The sequence below is a fragment of the Gossypium arboreum genome, chromosome 7 (genome assembly GCF_025698485.1).
Source record: "Gossypium arboreum isolate Shixiya-1 chromosome 7, ASM2569848v2, whole genome shotgun sequence".
NCBI classification, from domain to species: Eukaryota; Viridiplantae; Streptophyta; class Magnoliopsida; order Malvales; family Malvaceae; genus Gossypium; species Gossypium arboreum.
In genome coordinates this window covers 35,766,220-35,789,468 of record NC_069076.1, presented here as the reverse complement: position 1 = coordinate 35,789,468, position 23,249 = coordinate 35,766,220, and the positions used below count along the sequence as shown (strand labels likewise).

The 23,249-nt window shown below is 37.1% G+C and overlaps 1 non-coding gene across 1 annotated transcript; it reads right to left on the bottom strand.

Moving 5' to 3' along the window:
* Positions 1 to 3,194: 3,194 nt before the first annotated feature.
* On the bottom strand, positions 3,195 to 3,301 carry LOC128295795 (small nucleolar RNA R71). Its single transcript, XR_008286345.1, has one exon. It is a non-coding gene; the product is annotated as a small nucleolar RNA R71 (small nucleolar RNA).
* Between the last annotated feature and the right edge of the window lie 19,948 nt (positions 3,302 to 23,249).

Sequence of the window (23,249 nt, the reverse complement as noted above, 5' to 3'; positions counted from 1 at the left end):
GGAATCAAACTTCATCCCTTATTCTTATGTTTTATGACATGATCATCACTTTTCCCTTCTATGGCAACATCAAATCCTCACTCTAACATATACTTATGACTATTAGGTATTTTTACCGATTAAGCCCTTTTACTCGTTTTCACTCAAAACCGAGTAGCACAAGTTGTCTAACATAATTTAAAACCTCATATTTTATTATAAAATAGCTAAATAAACACATTTCACCTATGGGTATTTTTCCAAATATGAACTCTAGCTTAAATTATTGCTATAATAAGCTTAATCAAATTACCGGGATTCCAAAAACGTAAAGAACTTGAAAAACAGGGTTAGAACGAACTTACTATTGAGCTTAGAAAGCTTGAAAACCCGAGCCATGGCTTCCCCCATGCTAATTTAGGCCTCCATGAGAAAGATGAGTCAATTTTGGCTTCATTTTCCATTTTTATTTCTTTTAATTACCAAATGACCAAAATGCCCTTCCTCACTAAACTTTCAAAAATTCCATCCATGTCCAATTTTTGTCCATCACTTAGAATTGGTAAAATTGCTATTTAAGACCTCCTAATTAATATTTCAAAGCAATTTCGTACTAGAAACTTGCACAGAACCAAATGGTCGATAAAAGCAAAAGAGCCCAAATGGTCGAAATACACCTCAGCTACCAAAATTGCACAAAACCAAAAAAAGAGAAGGAGCAAATGCCGAAACTAAAATGACTGAATCCCATTCGGCACTAAGTCCATGAGTGAATAGGCACCCATAGACTCCCAAATTCAGCCAACTCCTCCCCCAAATCAAACTTCACAAATTTCTCCACATAATCCTCCCATTATCTCTCCATGATCCACTCCCAAGACCAGTTCAAACTCTCACACGATAGAGTCCAAATCCACTTCAAACTCTTGCCATCCCAAGTAGCAAAATAATCATCCCCTGCCTGCCATGGGTTTCGAACCCAAGCCCTCTCGAATGCTCCACATGCCACTTGCCACCAAGCCACAAGGCTCTTTATGTCACATTTTATCCCCAATTAACTATAAGACATATGTGCTAATGTTCAGATTCACTTAAGATAAAAACTAAAATTTTGCTAAAGCCTAGATTTGAACCCAAGACTTCTCAAACATCCCTAAACACACCTAATTCACTTAACCACCATACCAAACATGCAATTGTGTCATTCAGTTGCACAACTAAATTCCAATTCCTCCGATACGTGAAGCCCATTTCTCCTAGGCCCAAATTTAGGGCGTTACAATTAGATGCTCTTAATCCTTTAATTTCATGTTTTTTTTACTTAAGAAAGGATAAGGGAACAAAAGAAGTAGAAAATGGGCCAAAAATGGACAAACGGGCTAATTGAAAGATCCACACTGCCAAGATGAATACCACATAGGCTGAGCACATGCCAGTGTGATCCGCATGGGCTGGCCACACGCCCATGTGGAAGCCCGTGTTGATATCGCTACCTGTTTCCCAAATACACAGAAAAAGCCAAATTTTAGGGTTTCTGTGCATTCTAAAGTTTATATAAACACACTAAACGTAGACCTAATGGAGGATGAAGAGCAGAAAGCCAAAATTACTTGAAGGAAGCCGTTGGAATCATCTCATAAGAAGATCCATGTCAAGATTGAAGATATCCATTCAAATTTCTCTCGAAGTTTATTTGGGTTTTTCATGTTTTGTTGTTTGTCTAAATTTGAGATGTCTTCCTTTTATATTATGAACTAAATTCCTTAGATAACTAGGGAAGATGAAACCTAAGATAGATCTTATTATTTAATATTCTGAATTTAATGATAAATACTTATTCTTGTTCTTAATTAAGTATTATTAATTCTTTCTTTAATATTTTTATGATATTATTCCAAGCTTGATGTGCTTATTCAGTGGAGCTAAAGTCCCTGTTTAAAAGTAGATCTCACAAAATTAAGCGGAGTTGCATGCAACCCTAGAAATAAGGTACATAAATCTGCTGGATTAGAGTCAAATCTAATAAGGGAATCCATAGATCGAGTTAATACGAAGATAGGGATTTTACTTAGAAAGAGATTTCGATTAATCAACCTAGAGTCAGTTGTTCTTAGTCTCGAAAGAGTTATTAACAAAAATTAAGGATTTCTACGGATCAAGACAAGTGAATAAATCATTTGATTCAGAGTCAGAATAATAAGTGAAGTCTAGGTGGATTCTTCCTTGGGTATTGCCTTTATTATTGGTTTATTCGGTTATTTTCTTCACTCTTTGTCCCGTAGAGTAGTTAATTAGTTAGTTAATTCTAAATTAGAACAAACCCCTTTTATTTTAGGATAAATAATAGAAAGAAAATTGATACTAGTACTTTTAGTCCTTGTGGATACGATACTCTGGACTCACCATAACTATATTACCATTTGATTGGTGCGCTTGCCTTAGTTGTGATTGTAGTCTAGTTTAGTGGTTCATAAAATGATCATTAAGTTTTTGGTGTTGTTGTCGAGGACTAAGATATTAGGAATGCTTGATTTTTATTAATTTAGCCATTTTTATTTTATTGTATTTTTTTGTTTTAGTTTTAATTTTAATTACTAACTTTCCTTTTGTTTGCTTCTGGTAGGTTCTTATAGTTTATGACTAGAAGAAACCCGTTAGGACCTCTACTTTTTGACAATGAAATTGAAAGTACAGCTCGTAGAAATTGTAGAGAAATAAGGTGAAGTCTACAATATATAGAGGAAGAGCACGAGGACGAAACCAATAATACCGAGGAGATGGCTAAAAATTAAAATAATCCACTACCTCTTGTGGTTGTCGCAAATCCTGTGAATCAGAACCTTGCTCCTCGTACTATGTACGATTATGCTAAGCCTGATTTAGCGGGGGCTGAATCGAGTATTGTTAGGCCTGCAATTGCTGCAAATAATTTTCAACTGAAACCTAACACTATACAAATGATTCAACAGTTTGTTCAGTTTGATCGTTTGTAGGATGAAGACCCAAATACTCATTTGGACAACTTCTTAGAATTCTGTGATATTTTCAAAATAAATGGCGTTTCTAATGATGTCATTCACCTTTGTTTATTTCCCTTTTCATTAAGAAACAAAGCTAAATAGTGGTTGAACTCATTACCACGAGGTTCCATCACTACTTAGGAACAAATGACCAAAAAGTTTTTACTAAAGTATTTTTCGCCAGCTACAACGAAGAAGTTGAGGAATGATATCTCTTCTTTTGTGCAGATGGATTTAGAAACTCTTTACGATGCATGGGAGAGGTATAAGGACTTATTGAGAAGGTGCCTTCACCATGGATTACCTTTATGGCTACAAGTTCAAGCTTTTTACAACGGTTCGAACCCCTCAACTAGGTAGTTGATCAATGCAGCTGCTAGCGGGACTCTAAATAACAAAACACTTGAGGAGGCTTATGATTCATTGAAGAGATGTCACTAAATAATTATCAGTGGCAAGTCATGAAAACAAAGCTGACAAAAGCCGCTGGTGTTTTCAACCTCGACATGGTCACCATGTTATCAAATCAGGTAGAGCTCTTAAATAAAAATATTGATGGTTTACGTATCTCTACGTAGGTACATCCGGTGATGTAGTGTAACACAAGTGGAGGAGGAATGAATAATCTAGAATGCCTAGCCTACGACCCTAGCAATACGAACGAACAAGTCAATTATATGAGTAACAATTCTAGACCTCAGAATAACCCTTATAGTAATACTTACAATGCAGGTTGGAGGAACCATCCCAATTTCTCTTGGGGTGGTCAAGGCAATCACAGACCACAACCCCCTCCAGGCTTTCAACCACCTTACCAGCAGAAAAAGAAGTTGAACCATGAGGAGATGCTAACGAAATTCATCTTGGTTTTAGAAACACATTCCCAAGACACCAAACCAGCGCTTAAAATTAGCAAGTGTCAATTCAAGGGCTCGAGAATCAAATAGGTCAGCTTGCTAAGTTGATCTCTGACAGACCACAAAGTTGCTTGCCTAGCAACAATAAGACTAACCCAAGAAAGGAACTCCATACGATTACTATTTGAGATGAAGAAGGGTCAGTTGATTCCAAACTAGAACCAAGGCAAGAAGGCGTGGTAAGTAAAGATAAGGTGGATAAAAGCAAGAATAAAAAAAAATTAGTCAGAGAATATACACCTCATGTGCCATACCCTAATGCGACAAAGAAAGACCGCACAGATGAACAATTCAGTAAATTTCTTAAACTTTTGAAAAAGTTGCATATTAACTTACCGTTCATTAAAGCTCTTTCACAAATGTCCAACTCAGTAAAATTTTTAAAAGAGCTTCTGGCAAACAAACAGAAGTTAGATGATTCGTCACATGTCGAATTAAAGGTAGTTTGCTCAGCGATTCTACAAAATAAACTACCTAACAAGTTGAAATATCTAGGGAGTTCTACTATTCCCTGTTTAATTGGTAGTTTAAATATTGATAATGCTTTAGCCTATTTAGGGGAAAGTATAAATGTCATGCCCTATAAAATGTTCAAATGACTAGGTCTTGGGAAACTTGAACAAACTAGGATGAGTATTCAACTGGCAGACAAAACTATTAGATTTCCTAGGGGTATTGTGGAGGACGTACTCATTAAGATTGATAAATTTATATTCCCAATGACTTTGTTGTTCTAGACATGGATGAGGATAGTGACTTACCTTTAATTCTAGGTCGGCCATTTTTAGTAACTGGCAAAACTATCATAGATGTTGGTACAGATGATCTAACGCTTCGTGTAGGTGATGAAACAATCACTCTTCATGCTCATGATTTTGTTAAGACATCGAGTGACGAAGATAATTTTCTAAATCTTGACAATAAAACTAATCAAGTGTTCAACCCTCTTTGCGGAAAAACTTTGAGAAGCATAAATGAGCCACGTTCTAGTTCATGCACTAACAATGGAACCATCCATGAAAGACGAATGCTATAGATAGATAAACTAGATGAATGGTGGACTTATGGCAAGGAGGAGCAAAAGCATCACCATGTCGAATTTAAGAATGAGTCAAATCACTTTAAGGTCAGGGATCAGGTATTGTTGGATAAAATGGACCCTCGAGTTGTCACTTCAAAGTCTAATATAGAAAGAGCAACTCCCTTAACGGTACTAAATGTTTTTCCATATGATACAGTCGAGGTAACACATACAAAATTTGAAACTTTCGAGGTAAATAGTACTCGACTCAAACCTTATTTTGATATAATTGATAGCAGGGATAAGGAGTCTCAACTCCTTAAACCACCGTGACCATGCGAAATTTATGTAAGTCTACCTTAGACTTTAAATAAGTGCTTCTCAGGAGGCAACCCGAGCACTAACACCACTAACTAATTTATTTTTATCTATTTTCTTTGTTTAAATACAGGTTTTTGACCCACACGGCCTGGACACATGGGCGTGGCCCAGGCCATATGCTCTAACAAGGGTTAAATAGTGAGTTACATAGCCTAGCAACATGGCCGTATGACCCACAAGGCCTGGACATACGGGCATGTCTTAGGCCTTTTGGAAACAGGGCTTAAACACCAAAAATAGACAAACTCGAGCTAAAAGAGTCCACACGGGCGTGCGACATGGCCGTGTGAACTGGAGCTAAATTTTCAAATTTTAAACAAGTCAGAGATCTACATAGGCAAGGCACAAGGCTGTGTGCTCGAGCACACGGGTGTGGGAAAAGCGAATAATGTAGCACACGGCCATGCGATACAGCCATATGACCTACACGGCCTGGACACAGGGAAGTGTCAAAGGCCATTTGACGAGTGGGCTATTAATTCCTCAATGAACACGGGCTAGAAGTCGAGTCACACAGGCGTGTGACACGGTCGTATGGACCAACACAGGCCTTTACACGACCATGTCCAATTTAAAACCCCCCAAACCCTAAATCCCTTTTCCATTTTTTGTCTTCTTTCCACCCATCTTCTTCAACTACACCCGCCATTCCTTCCTCCCTCTCACCGTCCGTCGACCGGCCACCACATCCTTTTCCCCATTTCTTTTTTCCTTCCCCTATCTCTTTCTTTTCTTTTCTTCCTTCCCCCAGCCCTTCTTTCCCTTTCTTTCCTTTTCTCTCCCTTTTCCCCTCTTTTCTTCCATTTTCCTCTTTCCCTCTAAATTGCCACACCCACCATCCCACCACCATCACCGACTTTTGCACCGTCCGTACCTCCGATCACCGACCATCGGTTCTCCTTTCTCTTTCCTTTACATCTATCTATTAATTTATTTCCTTATTTCTATTTTTACTCTTAGATATTTTTTTTCACTTATTATTATTGTTTTCTTATTATTTCTTTAGTCATTATATGTGTTTCTTTATTTATTGATTGTGATTGTTTAATTTCCTGAATTTTCATTCTTCATATTTGGCCATGTGTTAACTTTCTTTCATATTTTATCCATTTCAGCAATTTTGTTCTTATTTGATGATATTTTCTTCTATCTTTTAGTTAGTTAGATAGCTACTGTTCTCATGAATATTTTTGTTATTTGTTGAATTGTATTATTTCTATTGGAGTCTTGCTGCTAGGTTTTAGTTGACTTTTCTTATTAATTTGTTTCTTTCTAGTCTTCTAGCTCATTATTAGTACTCCCTAGGTTTCAGCATATTGTTTCTTCGTTTTCTTATTGTCCTCATTCAATTATTATCATTATTATTATTACTATTTTCTATTTTTTCTGTTGGTTTATTTATTTATTTTTGTTCGCTCTTTGGCAGGTACATTATGACGAACAATCGAGGTAAATCCAAAGTCGCAGTCCCCGCTTCGAAAAAGCGGAAGGGTCCTAGCTCGACTTCCTTGAGCACCTCTGCCGAGCTTCGTCATCCTTACCTCTGATTCTTTACGGACCCACATGAGGACTTATTCAGCTCTTGTGCGTGCGACCGCTCAGTTTGGGCCGATGCATTGACTAGGCCGCGTTGGAGCAGGTCAACTAGCTAACGAGGTCCGTGGATAATGTTGGCCATCAAGAGTTAGCATTACCACTAGAACAATCGATGATTCACAATGTGTTCCAGTGTCTATGGTATTGACCAAATCTGGATAATGTGGTACAAATTGGAGACATGGAAGTAGAGCGAAATCTATCTTATGAAGAGGAGTCTGTTTGCATTTTAGCCAAAGAAGTGAAAGAGTTTAGAAATAAGAGGATCGCATTAGTAGAAGTGTTAAGTAGGAATCATAATATAGAATAAGCTAATTGGGAAAGGGAAAGTTTAATGAAAGAACAATACACTCAACTTCACGCAAGTATAAATATTAAGGATAAAATTTTCTAAGTGAGGGAGAATTGTAATTGTGGGCTGAGACCCAATATTTAGTTATTATCTAGCGTATAATTGGTAAAGTCAAGGGTAGAATTGAGTAAGTAAAGTATTTGTTTTGGCTAAATAGAGCACTTTGCAGGATTAGCCATTTTGCGAACTCCAATTTTTGGCAAACTCTAGGGTTTGGTAGATTCTTTAGCTAAGTATCCACCCACCCCAAATGTTTTGTAAGAACTCATTATGTTCATAGTTTGATTAGAGTTTTTTTATATTTAGTGTTTGATGACTTACAAAGTAATGTTTGGATTTAGTTAAGACTTAGTTAGAATCGAACTATAATTTTGTATATGATTTGACCTAAAACTTTTTAAGTGTGTTTAATCACGGGAATCAAGAGTGTCAATGGAATTATCTGATTTTTCCACTAAACCTTGTCTCCATTTCATGAGTATATAAGGATAATGTTGGCCATCAAGAGTTGGCATTACCACCAGAACTATCAGAGATTCACAATGTGCTCTACGTTTCTATGTTACGAAGGTATATCCAAATAATGTGGTGGTATTAACAAAATCCAAATAATGTGGTACAAATTGAAGACATAGAAATAGAGCCAAATCTATCTTATGAAGAGGACCATGCTTGCATTTTAGCCAAATAAGCGAAAAAGTTAAGAAATAAGAGGATCGTATTAGTAAAAGTGATATGGAGGAATCATATTATAGAAGAAGCTACTTGGCAAAGGGAAAGTTTAAAGAAAGAACAATACACTTAAATTTTCACAAGTGTAAATATCAACAATGAAATTTTCTAAGTGGGGAGAATTGTAACTGTTTGCTTTACAGAGACCCAATATTTAGTTTTTGTCTAGCGTATAATTGGCAAAGTCAAGGGTAGAATTGAGTAAGTAAAGTATTTGTTTTGGCTAAATAGAGCACTTTGTGGGATTAGCCATTTTGCGAACTCCAATTTTTGGCGAACTGTAGGGTTTTGCAGACTCTTTAGCTAAGTATCCATCCAACCCAAATGTTTTGAAAGCACTCGTTATGTTCAAAGTTTGATTAGACTTGTTTTATATTTAGTGTTTGATGACTTAGAAAGTAATGTTTAGACTTAGTGAAGACTTAGTTAGAATCTAACCAGAATTTCATAGATTATCTGACCTAAAACTTGTTAAGTGCGTTTAATCACGAGAATCAAGGTTGTCAATAGAATTATCTAATTTTTCCACTAAACCTTGTCTCTGTTTCATGAGTATATAAGGATAATGTTGGCCTGTAACACGCTTTACCCGTACCGGATGTCGGGATAAGGTACAAGGCGTTACCAGACAAACATACAAACATTAAACTAAAATACGGGCCATAAAATTTCATTCATATTTCAAAACGTTCATTCACTTACACATAGTCCCTTATTTGAGTCTACGAAGCCCAAAACATACTTTAGAAAGGGTTCGGGACTAAACTGAGAACTTACGAAAATCTTGGAAATTTCATGCTTTAAGGCTCCACACACCGTGTCCCAAAGTCGAAATTCCATACACTACCGAGACACATGGTCGTGTCTCTGCACATGTGGAATATACCTAGGCTATTTTCCAAGCTTTGATCAACCTTAATCTCTTACACACTTATACAAAATCAAAACCATATAACACGGTATTCATTTAATGATTAAATATTCTCAATTAAACCACAAACATAGCATTTTTATGTCATCATACATGTGTCTCTCATACTCATTTTACCTTGTTTATTATAGTACCACTTATATATTTATAGCAAGATTCTCATCTTTCCAAATATCTTCAGCTTAATCATCAAGCATTCATATTTAAAACTAGATCATATCTTTATAAAACACCATAATTCAGATACACAAAATAACATGTTTGCCTGAAACATTTCAATTCAACTCCATACCCAACAAGCATTACATTGAGACTAGTCATATATATATACATGTCATGATACATATCATTCTCTTTTTGTTTTCTTATAAACACATATCATTTATTTCATTATATCAATATTTCATATACCATAGTTTCCATGTATTCCACATATATTTATTTTCCTCCTCCTTCTCCTCTCTATTCCACATCCATAATGTATATAGCATTCTTGTAAGTACGATTTCACCATTTACTAATAAATGCTCACATCAAACTGTCCACACAAGTGATAGTCACTTACTTATTTATAATTCAATCTACAGAGCTCCAAATTAAGATCCGTAAATTTCCCCTTAAGCTAGACTCACATATATTTCCACCATAAAATTTTCATAATTTTTGGTTTAGCCAATTAGTACATTTTATTCATTAAAATTTCCCCTATTTCACTTTGTGACAGTTCTGACCTCTCTTCACTAAAAATTAATTATCTCATAGTAAAGAACTTAGATAATGTTCTTATTGATTTATATTGAAGATAGACTCATTAGGGATTTTAAAAATATAAGTTTAAGTCCTTAATTATTTTTATCCAAATTTTTGTGATTTTCCAAAGTCAGAATAGGGGATCACGTAATCATTCTGAACCAGTCGCACAAAAACATAAATATCTAGAAATAAAGAACTCATTTTCTTGCTCTGTTACTTTTATATGAAAATAGACTCATTAGGATTTAATTTGATATCTCATTCAGTCTCTGATTCAATTTATACTATTTTTGGTGATTTTTCAAAATCACATCACTGCTACTATCCAAAACAGTTTTATTGCTAATTCACTCTTTCACACCTTCTTTGTATTAACCTCATTTTAACATACATATCACAAATCATTTTCACCACATTTCATACATGACAAGTATAGGCCCATCATCACAAGGTCACCATAAAATCATCCTCATGTATAACTTACTTGTTTATAACCTTACCACATCCTGGTCACTTAATGAACACATCATTCACATAATCAAGTTCCTACACTTATTCATCACAAAACTCACAAAGCAATACATAGAGAGTCTCCCGTTAAACACTTTGGATCAATCCTCGATAGTTGGTGGTTTCAGCACATAGCTCCACCCATCATATAGTTCGACTCTCTTGTACACATGGTGAACACTCAGTACCACCCATGTGACCTAGCCAATTTATCTCGTAGCTCTGTTGTCTACATGGTGTCCTTCACCTGGAACCACGCATGTGACCTAGCTACATATATCCCGTAGCTCTCTTGTCTACATGGTGTACACATAGTATCACCCATACGACCTAGCTACATCATAATGTCTTGTAGCTCTCTTGTACACATGATGTGCACTCAGCACCATACATGTGACCTAGCTACATACTATCTCAGATCATCCAATCTTTCCAAGGTTCAACCGGATTTCTCTCTTTTCCAACAATTTCACCAATCAAGTGATTATCCACAAACATATTTCCAATATTATTATAAAATATCATAATACAAGTAATATTGATTTATTACTTACATATAAACTTAAATCTCATTTAATATCAAGGCAATAACATTAAATTACACATTGCCTTATTAAAAATCATATGAACTTACAATTTCCCATAATATCCATAATCATAGAAATCACATTTATGTATGATAATTCAATGCACTTCATGTACCATAGACATATTTTTAAATCAATTCATAAACTTGGCACCATAATCATTTAATTTAATATAATTCAATTAATTCACTAAATTTAACTTTCAAATATAAATTACAAGATTATTGTCAGATTATTATCATACCAACTTACATACTTTCAACACCTCGAAATCATAATGATTATATCAATTTTACATTGAAACATGCATAAATTACTCGCTTATTATACATATGAACTTACATCGATACTAAAACGGTCATTTTACCAACTTTCGCAATTTTAGATTTTTCTCTCATTCTAGGTTCAAATCTCGTTTTCTGGGATCTAAAACATCATATTTTACTTATCTAATTAATGTACTATTCAAAACAGTCATTAACTCAAACTTTGGCAAAATTACAATTTTTCCCCTAAACTTTTGCATATTTACACTTTTGCCCCTAGGCTCGGGAATCAAACTTCATCCCTTATTCTTATGTTTTATGACATGATCATCACTTTTCCCTTCTATGGCAACATCAAATCCTCACTCTAACATATACTTATGACTATTAGGTATTTTTACCGATTAAGCCCTTTTACTCGTTTTCACTCAAAACCGAGTAGCACAAGTTGTCTAACATAATTTAAAACCTCATATTTTATTATAAAATAGCTAAATAAACACATTTCACCTATGGGTATTTTTCCAAATATGAACCCTAGCTTAAATTATTGCTAGAATAAGCTTAATCAAATTACCGGGATTCTAAAAACGTAAAGAACTTGAAAAATAGGGTTAGAACGAACTTACTATTGAGCTTGGAAAACTTGAAAACCCTAGCCATGGCTTCCCCCATGCTAATTTAGGCCTCCATGAGAAAGATGAGTCAATTTTGGCTTCATTTTCCCTTTTTATTTCTTTTAATTACCAAATGACCAAAATGCCCTTCCTTACTAAACTTTTAAAAATTCCATCCATGTCCAATTTTTGTCCATCACTTAGAATTGGTAAAATTGCTATTTAAGACCTCCTAATTAATATTTCAAAGCAATTTCATACTAGAAACTTGCACAGAACCAAATGGTCGATAAAAGCAAAAGAGCCTAAATGGTCGAAATACACCTCAGCTACCAAAATTGCACAAAACCAAAAAAAGAGAAGGAGCAAATGCCGAAACTAAAATGATCAATCCCATTCTAAGACTAAGTCCATGAGCGAATAGGCACCCATAGACTCCCAAATTCAGCCAACTCCTCCCCCAAATCAAACTTCACAAATTTCTCCACATAATCCTCCCATTATCTCTCCATGATCCACTCCCAAGACCAGTTCAAACTCTCACACGACAGAGTCCAAATCCACTTCAAACTCTTGCCATCCCAAGTAGCAAAATAATCATCCCCTGCCTGCCATGGGTTTCAAACCCAAGCCCTCTCGAATGCTCCACATGCCACTTGCCACCAAGCCACAAGGCTCTTTATGTCACATTTTATCCCCAATTAACTATAAGACATATGTGCTAATGTTCAGATTCACTTAAGATAAAAACTAAAATTTTGCTAAAGCCTAGATTTGAACCCAGGACTTCTCAAACATCCCCAATCACACGTAATTCACTTAACCACCATACCAAACATGCAATTGTGTCATTCACTTGCACAACTAAATTCCAATTCCTCCGATACGTGAAGCCCATTTCTCCTAGGCCCAAATTTGGGGCGTTACAATTAGATGCTCGTAATCCTTTAATTTCATGTTTTTTTTTTTACTTAAGAAAGGATAAGGGAACAAAAGAAGTAGAAAATGGGTCAAAAATGGACAAACGGGCTGATTCAAAGATCCACACTGCCAAGATGAATACCACATAGGCTGAGCACATGCCAGTGTGATCCGCATGGGCTGGCCACACGCCCATGTGGAAGCCCGTGTTGATATCGCTACCTGTTTCCCAAATACGCAGAAAAAGCCAAATTTTAGGGTTTCTGTGCATTCTAAAGTTTATATAAACACACTAAATGTAGACCTAATGGAGGATGAAGAGCAGAAAGCCAAAATTACTTGAAGGAAGCCGTTGGAATCATCTCATAAGAAGATCCATGTTAAGATTGAAGATATCCATTCAAATTTCTCTCAAAGTTTATTTGGGTTTTTCATGTTTTGTTGTTTGTCTAAATTTGAGATGTCTTCCTTTTATATTATGAACTAAATTCCTTAGATAACTAGGGAAGATGAAACCTAAGATAGATCTTATTATTTAATATTCTGAATTTAATGATAAATACTTATTCTTGTTCTTAATTAGGTGTTATTAATTCTTGCTTTAATATTTTTAAGATATTATTCCAAGCTTGATGTGCTTATTCAGTGGAGCTAAAGTCCCTGTTTAAAAGTAGATCTCACATAATTAAGCGGAGTTGCATGCAACCCTAGAAATAAAGTACATAAATCTGCTGGATTAGAGTCAAATCTAATAAGGGAATCCATAGAACTGACAGCCTTAAAACGACCCTAGTCGGAATGTGGTTTCGGGACCACAAAACTGAGGCATAAAAATAATTTGATATTTATTTTGATGCCTATAATATGTGTTAACTCATGTGTGACATTCTTGATGCTTTAATTTAGAGTTATAAATGTGAATTTCACTAGAAAGGACCTAGTAGTAAACTTTGAAAGTAGGATAGGGAAATGTGTGATGACTAATTAAAGCATGCATGCAAAACAATGGCCTTCCATGTCAAATATCCCTCTTTTACAAGTGATGGCCGCCATGACAAAGAATATGGGCTAAACATGTCATGAAACATGTTTTGTTGGGCATTAGGGAGAAATAATAAACAAATAAGCATGGGTAATAAAGAAAGAAAAGAAAAAATGTGTGTGAGTGTGGTATCTCCCCATTGCCGTGAGTTGGAGAGGAAGAAAGAAAAAATTTGTTCATCCTTTCTTTGAGCCAAAACTAAGGAAGAAGGAGGATTTTGCTCCATTTTGGTTTAGAAGAGATCTAGAAGGAGATTTGGCTATACTTGCATCAAGATTAAGGTATGTTTGAGGTTGTGCCATGAGATTCATGCATGTTTTTAGTTGATAGCTTGATGCTCTTGTTAGCCATGGTTCAAACCTTTGTTATATCATGGGGATGGTATTTGGCCAAGGTGGATTTTGTGTTAATGCCATTGCATGTTAAATATGAAGCTTGTTAATGGTATATGTGATGGGGATTGATGGCTCTTGGACTTTCTTTTTAGTATTTTGAGTAAGACATTAAGTTCTTTGCTTAATCATGACCAAAATGATGGTGTTGTGATGTATTCGGTCATGGTATATCCACAAGTATGATTCATGCATGTTGCATGGTAGGTAAGATTTGAGCTTTGGATATGTGTTTATATTTGGATATAAACAACTTAAGATTCGGCCCTTGCACCTACATGAATATGTGTTTGCACATGATGAATTGGTATGACATATATACTATTTCAAGGTGTATATTTGCTTGTGATGATGTTTTCGGTTATGTAGTAAATGAGAGATGTGCATTGAGCTACAATATGTAATGCGTTAGTTAGTAAATGCATGCTGTTTTTTTTTGTGTGTGGTATTAAGTGTAAAATTGGCCTCAACATAGACATGCATAATCGGCCAAATGAAGTAGATTGGTGTGCATGTTTTCGGTTAGAGGCAACCGTATTGAAGCCTTATCTTGGCTTAGATAATTGACTAAATGGGTAATAAGTGAGGATGGTTGCCGAATATACAAACATACATATGCATGTGTAATTGAATTATGAATGGTTAGCAAGATGGTTAAACTAGTTAATTTATTGATTAAGCTCAAGGAGTTAAAGAAGGAGAATCAAGCAAGGGAAAGACGAAGGTCATCGAGTAGCCGCCTTGGACTGTTTTACCCAACACAAAGTAAGTTATTAAGCGTATATTTAAATGAGTTTAAATGATCATAATATATATGCAAATGTGTTTAAATGAGTTGATGTGTAAATGGAAATGTATGTGTATGGAATGATGCCATTGTTGAATGTATAAAGGCAGCAAAATACATAAGGTATTGGTCTCGGCACTAAGTGTGCAGGTATAAATGGACACGGTGACAAGATTGGCACTAAGTGTGCGGGTTTAAAATTGTACAGCACTAAGTGTGCGAGTTTGATTATATAGCACTAAGTGTGCGAGTTGAATACATATAGCACTAAGTGTGCGGATTCACTATATGCTCTTGCATTACAATTGGCACTGAGTGTGTGACATTATCGAGCTAATCCCGGACAGCGGATCGGGTAAGTACCTTGAGCTCGTGACGAATAGGCAATATGTTCATGCTCGGGGTTGAGCTTGGTAAGCTTTAAACCTATGTGATGATTGAAATTGTATGATTGTGGTGGAAATGAGTTAGTGTGTGAAAGTGCCTCAAATATCTTGTTGTGTAGAATATGAAATGTGGATGTATGACTTGGTATGAGATTGAACCGAAAGGTCCGAGGAATTATGGTATAGATTCGATATGGATGAGTACCTAGCCTCGTTTATTGTTTCATGTTGTGGTAACTTTATCAATGGATTGATGAATGCTTATGACTTCTGAGTTATAAACTCACTCAGTGTTTTCTTGTCACCCATTTTAGGTCTCTCGACTCGTATTGTTTGCGTGATCGGAACCGTCGTTGAAGTCATCACACCGCTGGAAATCTTTTGGTATTGTCTTCGTTGTTGAAGAACATTTGGCATGTATAGGCTATTATGTTTTGTTGAACTGTGGGTTGTAAACTTTAAGCCATGTGAAAATGGCCTATGTGGTCGTCGAGTGGGATGCTAGAACCTATAGCCACGAGTCTTAGAAACTTTAATTTTGATAAGGTGGCCATAATTTGTGTCATGTATGATGGATGATTAAGGCCAAGGAAAGATTCATGAAATTGGCATAGTCTCTGCAGTAACTGTTGCGGACAGCAGCAGTGAGATGAGATTGAAAAATCACTAAAAAATAGTAGAAGTAGAATTAAATAGTGAATAAATTATGAAATTGAACCTTGATGAATCTATTTTTATATGGACGAAACGAAACGGCCATATGAGCAGTATACTGAGAGATATTAAAGTTCTCGTGAGACAGGGCCAGAACGGTTTCTGGGTCCCCTGTCGCGACTTTGAAAATTTACTATAAATTATCCAGAAATAATTAGAAGTCATGCCTTATATGTGCAGATTCCATTTTGAGTCTAGTTTCATTAGAAACAAGCAGAACCAGTATTAAAGCCCTGTACAGAGAGATATTAAAGTTGTAAAGCGCGAAGGTCAGTGTGGTTGACCCCTGTAACACGGGTGACTTTAACTAATAAACTGTACTAATTGGCCAAACCAAAAATTCTAGAAATAAATCCATGGATGGATATATGAGTCTAAATTCAGGGAAAATTTACAAAATCAGTTTCTGAGTTTTGCAACTCGAGATATGATTTTTAAGGCGACAGTGATGCAGTTCTCCAGCCTGTCTGGAAATGTCAAATTGGTCGGTGCTATAAGTGGTTTTGGCTCGTTAACCCCTCGTGTCCGACACCGGCGACGGTCTCGGGTTCGGGGTGTTACAATTTTATTGGTATCAGAGCCAGGTTTAGTCAGTTCTAGGACTACCATAGAGCGTGTGAGTCTAGCTATGCATGCCAAATTGTTAGTGCTTAATAATGTGATGACTTCTGACGGTTGAATTTTTTTTGTTTGTTTTGATTAGCAATGGAACCCGGGATAGAGAGACCCTCGGTGGATGACGTCGAAAGTGTAGCGGCTGCTCCTGCGCAAGGGACACCGCCTGTTGAGCCTCAGTCATCTGCGAATAATCAAAATGAAGGGGCGAAACAAGCCTTCTTCACCATGATGAATGAGTGGGTCGCGCAATATGCCTGAACCAACCCGGCTGTCCAACCATTCCCGAATTTAAATACTCCGCCCCAAGAGTTCGCAATGCCTCCGGTTACTGATCCTGTAAGGCTAAGCAAACCACCTGTAGACTTGATTAGGAAGCGCGGGGCCAAGGAGTTCAAGGCCATAGTCGCTGATGATGCTGAAAGAGCCAAATCTTGGCTCGATAACACCATTCGAGTGTTAGATGAACTGTCATGCACACCCAATGAATGTCTTAAGTGTGCTATATCCTTGTTGCGAGACTCAGCTTACTATTGGTGGAGGACTTTAATTTCCATAGTCTCAAATGAACGAGTTACTTGGGATTTCTTTCAATCCGAATTTTGAAAGAAATACATTAGTCAACGGTTCATCGATCAGAAGCGTAAGGAGTTCTTGGAACTCAAGCAAGGCCGTATGACCGTATCTGAATACGAACATGAGTTCGTAAGACTTAGTCGGTATGCTCGGGAGTGTGTGGCTGATGAGGTTGCTATGTGCAAAAGATTTGAAGAAGGATTGAATGAAGATTTGAAGCTGCTAGTGGGTATTTTGGAGATAAAGGAGTTTGTAACACTAGTCGAACGAGCCTGCAAGGCGGAAGAACTTGGAAAGGAAAAGAAGAAGGCTGAATTTGAAGCAAGAGATTATCGTAAAAGATCGGCGAGTAAAGCTCCATTCTCGGCGGTAAAGAAGTTCAGGGAGGACACTAATAAGTCGAGGGCGACTGCGGGAATTTCCATCAGAGCCCGACCATTGACGGACTCCCGAGCTACATCGGTAGCTAGTGTGGGCAATAATCGTCAAGAGAGACCTGAATGCCCCCAATGTGGAAGACGACACCAAGGTGAATGTTGGGGTAAGTCCATTAACCTGCTCATTACGGATGTGGTTCAAGGACCACTTCATTAGAGATTGCACGAGCTAGATGAGAAGAATAAGATGCAAGGTGCAAGATCTAGTGGGGCGATGGCTAGAGGTAGACCCCGAGGATTTCGGGAGGTAGGGGTGGTAATCGAGAGGAGCCACCGATCTACTGTTCGATCCGAGACCCGTGCTCCTGCTAGAGCATATGCCAACGTATTCGCCTTAAAGATATGGCGACATTACTTATTTGGTGAGAAGTGCCATGTGTATTCGGATCACAAAAGTCTCAAATATTTGATGACTCAAAGAGACTTAAATCTGCGACAAAGACGTTGGCTCGAGCATTAAAGGATTATGAGCTGGTCATTGACTATCACCCGGAAAGGCGAATGTGGTTTGGATGCCTTAAGTCGTAAATCATTATTCGCTTTACGAGTGATGAATGTGCACTTGTCCGTTCGATCCGACAATGTGTTAGTAGCTGAATTGAAAGCTAAACCATTATTGATACATCAAATTTGTGAAGCTCAAAAAGTCGACGATGAGTTGGTTGCAAAACGGGCTGAGTGTGTTCCGAACAAGGAATCGGAGTTTCAAGTCGATGATGACGATTGCTTGAGGTTCAGAAGTCGTCTGTGTGTTCCAAAGAATTAAGAACTTATTCCAATAATTTTGAACGAAGCCCATTGTAGCCGAATGGCAATCCACCCGAGGAGTACGAAAATGTACAATGACCTGAAACGTCGGTTTTGGTGGCATGGTATGAAACGAGACATCTCTGACTTTGTTTCGAGATGTTTAATATGTCAACAAGTGAAAGCGGAGCATCAAGTGCCATCGGGATTACTTCAGCCGATCACGATACTGGAGTGGAAATGGGATCGAGTCACCATGGACTTTGTATCCGGACTGCCATTGTCAGCGAGTAAGAACGATGCGATCTGGGTCATTGTTGATAGACTGACCAAGTCTGCTCATTTTATTCCTGTCCGCACGGATTTTTCGCTTGATAAATTGGTAGAATTATACGTCTCCCAAATTATTCGATTGCATGGGGTGCCTATTTCTATCGTGTCGGATAGAGACCCAAGATTTACATCGCGATTTTGGAAGAAATTGCAAGAGGCTTTGGGTACCAAGTTGCATGTCAGCACCGCCTTTCACCCCCAAACCGATGGTCAATCCGAGCGGATAATTCAAATACTTGAGGATATGTTGAGATGTTGCATCCTCGAGTTCAGTGGTTCATGGGAACGGTATTTGCCTTTGATTGAATTCGCTTACAACAATAGTTTTCAATCAAGTATTAAGATGGCACCCTACGAGGCTTTGTACGGTCGTAAATGCTGAACAGAAAGTGAAAATAATCCGTGAAAGTCTGAAGATAGCCTCCGACCGTCAGAAGTCGTACGCGGATCTGAAGCGTAAAGACATCGAGCATCAGGTGGGGGATAAAGTGTTTCTCAAGGTTTCGCCTTGGAAAAAAGATACTCAGATTCGGCCGTAAGGGCAAGTTGAGCCCGAGGTTCATTGGGCCATATGAGATATCCGAGCGAGTCGGTCCTGTTGCATATCATTTGATTTTGCCCCCTGAACTCGAAAAGATTCACGATGTCTTTCATGTTTCGATGCTTCGATGCTATAGATCTGATCCATCGCACGTGATTAGTCCATCAGAGGTTGAAATTCAAGCCAATATGAGTTATGAGGAAGAACCGATTCGTATCCTATCACGTGAAGTGAAAGAGTTGCGAAACAAGCGGGTTCCGCTAGTGAAAGTGTTATGGCTCAAACACGGGATAGAAGAAGCTACTTGGGAAACCGAGAACTCTATGAAAGAGCGATACCCAACCCTATTTACCGGTAAGATTTTCGGGGACGAAAATTTCTTAAGTAGGGGAGAGTTGTGACAGCCTTAAAACGACCCTAGTTGGAATGTGGTTTCGGGACCACAAAACCGAAGCATAAAAATAATTTGATATTTATTTTGATGCCTATAATATGTGTTAACTCATGTGTGACATTCTTGATGCTTTAATTTAGAGTTATAAATGTGAATTTCACTAGAAAGGACCTAGTAGTAAACTTTGAAAGTAGGATAGGGAAATGTGTGATGACTAATTAAAGCATGCATGCAAAACAATGGCCTTGCATGTCAAATATCCCTCTTTTTACAAGTGATGGCCGGCCATGACAAAGAAATATGGGCTAAACATGTCATGAAACATGTTTTGTTGGGCATTAGGGAGAAATAATAAACAAATAAGCATGGGTAATAAGGAAAGAAAAGAAAAAAAATATGTGTCAGTGTGGTATCTCCCCCATTGCCGTGAGTTGGAGAGGAAGAAAGAAAAAATTTGTTCATCCTTTCTTTGAGCCAAAACTAAGGAAGAAGGAGGATTTTGCTCCATTTTGGTTTAGAAGAGATCTAGAAGGAAATTTGGCTATACTTGCATCAAGATTAAGGTATGTTTGAGGTTGTGCCATGAGATTCATGCATGTTTTTAGTTGATAGCTTGATGCTCTTGTTAGCCATGGTTCAAACCTTTGTTATATCATGGGGATGGTATTTGGCCAAGGTGGATTTTGTGTTAATGCTATTGCATGTTAAATATGAAGCTTGTTAATGGTATATGTGATGGGGGATTGATGGCTCTTGGACTTTCTTTTTAGTATTTTTGAGTAAGACATTAAGTTCTTTGCTTAATCATGACCAAAATGATGGTGTTGTGATGTATTCGGTCATGGTATATCCACAAGTATGATTCATGCATGTTGCATGGTAGGTAAGATTTGAGCTTTGGATATGTGTTTATATTTGGATATAAACAACTTAAGATTCGGCCCTTGCACCTACATGAATATGTGTTTGCACATGATGAATTGGTATGACATATATACTATTTCAAGGTGTATATTTGCTTGTGATGATGTTTTCGGTTATGTAGTAAATGAGAGATGTGCATTGAGCTACAATATGTAATGCGTTAGTTAGTAAATGCATGCTGTTTTTTTTGTGTGTGGTATTAAGTAAAATTGGCCTCAACATAGACATGCATAATCGGCCAAATGAAGTAGATTCGTGTGCATGTTTTCGGTTAGAGGCAACCGTATTGAAGCCTTATCTTGGCTTAGATAATTGACTAAATGGGTAATAAGTGAGGATGGTTGCCGAATATACAAACATACATATGCATGTGTAATTGAATTATGAATGGTTTGCAAGATGGTTAAACTAGTTAATTTATTGATTAAGCTCAAGGAGTTAAAGAAGGAGAATCAAGCAAGGGAAAGACGAAGGTCATCGAGTAGCAGCTTTGGACTGTTTTACCCAACACAAAGTAAGTTATTAAGCGTATATTTGGTGTTGATTTAAATGATCATAATATATATGCAAATGTGTTTAAATGAGTTGATGTGTAAATGGAAATGTATGTGTATGGAATGATGCCATTGTTGAATGTATAAAGGCAGCAAAATACATAAGGTATTGGTCTCGGCACTAAGTGTGCGGGTATAAATGGACACAAGGACAAGATTGGCACTAAGTGTGCGGGTTTAAAATTGTACAGCACTAAGTGTGCGAGTTTGATTATATAGCACTAAGTGTACGAGTTGAATACATATAGCACTAAGTGTGCGGATTCACTATATGCTCTTGCATTACAATTGGCACTGAGTGTGCGACATTATTGAGCTAATCCGGACAGCGGATCGGGTAAGTACCTTGAGCTCGTGACGAATAGGCAATATGTTCATGCTCGGGTTGAGCTTGGTAAGCTTTAAACCTATGTGATGATTGAAATTGTATGATTGTGGTGGAAATGAGTTAGTGTGTGAAAGTGCCTCAAATATCTTGTTGTGTAGAATATGAAATGTGGATGTATGACTTGGTATGAGATTGAACCGAAAGGTCCGAGGAATTATGGTATAGATTCGATATGGATGAGTACCTAGCCTCGCTTATTGTTTCATGTTGTGGTAACTTTATCAATGGATTGATGAATGCTTATGACTTACTGAGTTATAAACTCACTCGGTGTTTTCTTGTCACCCATTTTAGGTCTCTCGGACTCGTATTGTTTATGTGATCGGAACCGTCGTTGAAGTCATCACACCGCTGGAAATCTTTTGGTATTGTCTTCGTTGTTGAAGAACATTTGGCATGTATAGGCTATTATGTTTTGTTGAACTGTGGGTTGTAAACTTTAAGCCATGTGAAAATGGCCTATGTGGTCGTCGAGTGGGATGCTAGAACCTATAGCCACGAGTTTTAGAAACTTTAATTTTGATAAGGTGGCCATAATTTGTGTCATGTATGATGGATGATTAAGGCCAAGGAAAGATTCATGAAATTGGCATAGTCTACTGCAGTAACTGTTGCGGACAGCAGCAGTGAGATGAGATTGAAAAATCACTAAAAAATAGTAGAAGTAGAATTAAATAGTGAAGAAATTATGAAATAGAACCTTGATGAATCTATTTTTATATGGACGAAACGAAACGACCATATGAGCAGTATACTGAGAGATATTAAAGTTCTCGTGAGACAGGGCCAGAACGGTTTCTGGGTCCCCTGTCGCGACTTTGAAAATTTACTATAAATTATCCAGAAATAATTAGAAGTCATGCCTTATATGTACAGATTCCATTTTGAGTCTAGTTTCATTAGAAACAAACGGCACCAGTATTAAATCCCTGTACAGAGAGATATTAAAGTTGTAACGCTCGAAGGTCAGTGTGGTCGACCCCTGTAACACGGGTGACTTTAACTAATAAACTGTACTAATTGGCCCGACCAAAAATTCTAGAAATAAATCCATGGATGGATATATGAGTATAAATGCAGGGAAAATTTACGAAATCAGTTTCCGAGTTTTGAAACTCGAGATATGATTTTTAAGGCGACAGTGACGCAGTTCTCCAGCCTGTCTGGAAATGTCAAATTGGTCGGTGCTATAAGTGGTTTTGGCTCGTTAACCCCTCGTGTCCGACACCGGCGACGGTCTCGGGTTCGGGGTGTTACAATAGATCGAGTTAATACGAAGATAGGGATTTTACTTAGAAAGAGATTTCGATTAATCAACCTAGAGTCAGTTGTTCTTAGTCTCGAAAGAGTTATTAACAAAAATTAAAGATTTCTACGGATCAAGACAAGTGAATAAATCATTTTATTCAGAGTCAGAATAATAAGTGAAGTCTAGGTGGATTCCTCCTTGGGTATTGCCTTTATTATTGGTTTATTCGGTTATTTTCTTCACTCTCTGTCCCGTGCAGTAGTTAATTAGTTAGTTAATTCTAAATTAGAACAAACCCCTTTTATTTTAGGATAAATAATAGAAAGAAAATTGATACTAGTACTTTTAGTCCTTGTGGGTACGATACTCTGGACTCACCATAACTATATTACCATTTGATTGGTGCGCTTGCCTTAGTTGTGATTGTAGTCTAGTTTAGTGGTTCATAAAATGATCATTAAGTTTTTGGTGTTGTTGTCGAGGATTAAGATATTAGGAATGCTTGATTTTTATTAATTTAGCCATTTTTATTTTATTGTATTTTTTTTTGTTTTAGTTTTAATTTTAATTACTAACTTTCCTTTTGT